The sequence below is a fragment of the Panthera uncia genome, chromosome A2 (assembly GCF_023721935.1).
Source record: "Panthera uncia isolate 11264 chromosome A2, Puncia_PCG_1.0, whole genome shotgun sequence".
NCBI classification, from domain to species: domain Eukaryota; kingdom Metazoa; phylum Chordata; class Mammalia; order Carnivora; family Felidae; genus Panthera; species Panthera uncia.
This window is the reverse complement of record NC_064816.1, coordinates 14864184-14868014: the sequence shown is the minus strand read 5'-3', so window position 1 is coordinate 14868014 and position 3831 is coordinate 14864184. Positions and strand designations below refer to the sequence as shown.

The 3831-nt window shown below is 42.2% G+C and overlaps 1 long non-coding RNA gene across 1 annotated transcript; it reads right to left on the bottom strand.

Moving 5' to 3' along the window:
* LOC125929288 (uncharacterized) lies at positions 1-3513 on the bottom strand. Its single transcript, XR_007459839.1, has 2 exons — positions 3321-3513; positions 1-1327 (listed from the first exon to the last, which is right to left on the bottom strand). It is a non-coding gene; the product is annotated as an uncharacterized LOC125929288 (long non-coding RNA).
* Positions 3514-3831: the final 318 nt, after the last annotated feature.

Sequence of the window (3831 nt, the reverse complement as noted above, 5' to 3'; positions counted from 1 at the left end):
GAGGTGATACCTCATAGTGACGTGAATTTGCATCTCCCTGATGACAAGTGATGACAAGTGAGCATCTTTTCATATACCTGTTGACCTTGCGTCCATCTTCTTTGGAGAAATACCTATTCAGGTACTTTGCCCATTTTTTATTTGGGTTACTTGTTTGTTGTTTTTGTTTGTTTGTTTCAGCTTGTTTTTTTGTTTTGTTTTGTTTTGTTTTGTTTGTGATTGAGTTCCACGAGTTATTTACCTATTTGGGATATTAACCCCTTATCAGACATATGGTTGGCAAATTTTTTTTTCCATTCCAAAGCTTGTCTTTTCACTTTGTTGATGGTTTCTTTCGCTGTGCAGAATCTTTTTAGTTTGATGTGGACTCACTTGATTATTTTTTATTTTGTTGCCTATGCTTAAGGTATCACACTCAAAAAAAAAAATCATTATCGAGACGCATGTCAAGGAGCTCTAGTCCAGGGTTTTCCTCTAGGAGTTTCATGTTTCAGGTCTAATATTGAAGTCTTTAATCCATTTTGAGTTAATTTTTGTGAGTGGTATAAGATACGGGTTCAGTTTCATCCTTTTATGTGTAATATCCAATAAGTTCTGGTATGTTGTTTTCATTTTTGTTTGTCCCGGGGAACTTTTGTATCTCCCCCTTTCATTTCTTCTTTGATTCATCAAATGTTCAGAAGAGTGTTGTTTAATTTCCTTATGTTTGTGATTTGTGTAGCTTTCTTCTTGTTGCTGACTTCTAGTTTCATGCCATTGTGGTCTGAGAAGATACTTGGTATGATTTCAGTCTTGTCGCATTTGCTAAGACTTGTTTTGTGGCCTAATATACGGTCTGTCCTGGGGAATGTGTCATGTATCCTTAAGGGGATTATGTATTCCGCTCTTGTCAGATGGGATCATTATTAAAAAGGTGATTCTAATAACTAAAGCTTGAGAAACGTCGACCAGACGGAATGGATTTTGATTTTTCCACATGTAGTGGACTCTGTATCGGCAGGGGTGAATAGATACCCTGATATTGGCTGACTTCTACGTTTCCTTCCCTGTCACACTCATTCCTCCTCTCAGTGCAGCACTCTGAACTCAGTGCCATCACGAGCACCTTCTACCATGACATTTGCTGGGTAAAATTTTGAAGAAAGAAAAGTGATTTTTAAGTCCGTAGCTGTCACTCTGTTCAGATGTGGTTCGGTGCAGTCGAATCTCTGTGTTGTGCAAGAATTTGGACGTAGTAGGGTTTTCCTGTCCGATATTTATTCTGGTCCTTCATTTCTCATTCCTTCTTTCCGTGGCAGGAGTTCAAGAACGGTGTAAAGACTGATACCTGGATGGCAGTAAAGGAACAAGGGTCATGTCTAAGGAGAGCTGGTAGGGCTCTCATTCTGTCTCCACCCCTGGGCACTGTGCCTCCTGGAAGCAGGAGAGGGTTATTCAGGTTACCTCCATCCCCCTGCCATGCCCCATGGTAGGGAGCACTTGCTTAACTAGAGTTTCCCTCCAGATTTAGCCTCACACCTATTACCCTGCCCCCACCCCCCTGGAGCATCTCCATCATCCCGCTGCCATGGGTGGGTGGGCTTGCTTGCCTTGGGCCAAGGCTTTGGGATCACTTAAAGCACAGGGACCCTGGAAGCCTAGAGCTATGAGATGTTCTGAAGCCATCAACATAACTTTCAGACACAACTAAATTATAGAAACCCTGTAAGTCTCTTTTGCTACCTGGCCTTGTAGGAAAGCAAGGGGAAACAGTCCTTGGGACAGGGCACTGAAAGGGGAAAAGTAGGGTTGCTAGTAAATTTCATTTATTCGTTTATGTGTTTATTCATCCCAAATGTCACTACCCACTCACCCATTCATCCATCCCTTCATTCAGGACAAGCTCCTTGAGCCAGAGACCTGGGGTATGTGGACCACTGGGAGAAACACTTGCCACGCCCATGGGCACTGGAGCCTTCCATGTGCCAGGATGGGGCAGGAGCCACATAAGGTGGTCAGTTCAATGGGGGGGAAATACGCCCAATGAATTGATTTTGAGCACAGACTTGGAAGGCCAGCACCAAATTACTTTGCAGCTTTTGTTCAACCTCCAGAGCATTTTGTCTCGGCCCTTAATTCAACAAATCTAAAACTCACTTGGAGAAACCAGGTGAGACATTCTAAGCAAATTTCAAAAAAAGAAAAGAATTCTACTAAGGGGAAATGCGCCCGCGTTGTATATCAACACCCATTACAAAGTGGGCAATACAAAGATGTTATGCCAAACAACAACAACAACAACACAAACCCACTAAAACTACAAATTAAGACAAAGTGGCCAAAAGTCAACGCCTGTAATACACAAGGCAATCTTAGAAATCAATAGGAAAACCTTCGGGATTTTCCTATCACACAGCTGTTCCCTACGCCCAACTGTTTTATCAAATGAACGGAAGTGTAACAATAGTCATTAACATACTAATCACAATGGTAATAAGAGAAACACTAACGGAAACGAGATACTTCTTTGGCTTGATGAGAGGGTGGAGAGACTTGTATTCCATTAATGAAAATGCCCACTGCAGCTAAGCACTTGGCAAACAATGTTTAACAACTATGAAAGGTGTCCCCTCCCAGGGCGAACCCCTCAGTTTATTAGCACTTCCTTCAAGTTTGCCTCCGAAGGAAGCTTTGGTGCATTTTGTCTGAAACAGTGTCACACACCAGCGATTTCCTCCCACTACTTTGACAGCCCAGATACCTTCAGGAAACTGACACATTGTAACGTTTACACTTGACCTCACCCCGGGTGCTTGTCCACACAGCTATTTTGCCCTGCGGCATTTGTTTAACTCAATATTTGGTTCCCAAGAGGAAGACTAAAAAGGAGAAGTCACTCCCGTAATTTGAATTTTGACTGCGTGTCTTTGTAAAACTGCAGAAGTTCAAGCAGCTATGTACTTCTCCTGTTTGGTCAAAACTCAATTTGCTGCATCGTCTCCAGGAAGCAAGGCTGCGATGTCCCGAAAGTAAGTAACGATGGGCATCACTAAATGTGACCACGGAAAGGCTGCAAGGACGTTGTCCACAGCCCTGCTCATGAGGAGGGAGAACTAGAAAGGCCCTGGAGGGCCAGCATTCATTTAAAGCAGTGGATAAAATAGACAGCTTCTTCCTGCTTTGAGGAAACACCTTTTGTACACTGAGGACAGAGGGGCAAACAAACAACAACAACAACAACAACAAAATGACCAGTAAGATGCTACAGCCAGCTTGTAACAGTCTCCAAAAACCAACTGTGTGATCTCCCAATTCCATGATGAGTTATGTAACATTGGTACCTTGAAATTGGAGGTGGTCCGGAATATTTGCACCAGGGAAATTGGCAAAAGCTACAAATCGGGGCTTGTTCTGAAGGACAGTTGTAAACACTTAACCAGAATCCCAGGGTTGATAGTACGTTTGTGAAATGGAATATTAAGCTGACATCAATATTAATGTAGGAAAAAACGTTTCATCATAAAACCGTATGTGCCTGCAAAAAAAAAAAAAAAAAAAAAAAAAAACTTAGACCCTCATCTCACACCAAGAAAAGATTAATTCAAATGAATCACAGACTTAAAAAAATAGTTACAAACAGAGAGGGAGGGAGGCAAACCCTAAGAGACTCTTAAATACAGAGAACAAACTGAGGGTTGATGGGGGTGGGGGTGGGGGAGAGGGGAAAGTGGGTGATGGGCATTGAGGAGGGCACCTGTTGGGATGAGCACTGGGTGTTGTATGGAAGCCAATTTGACAATAAATTATATTAAAAAATAATAAAGTGGGACTTAAAAAAATGAAACATAGACT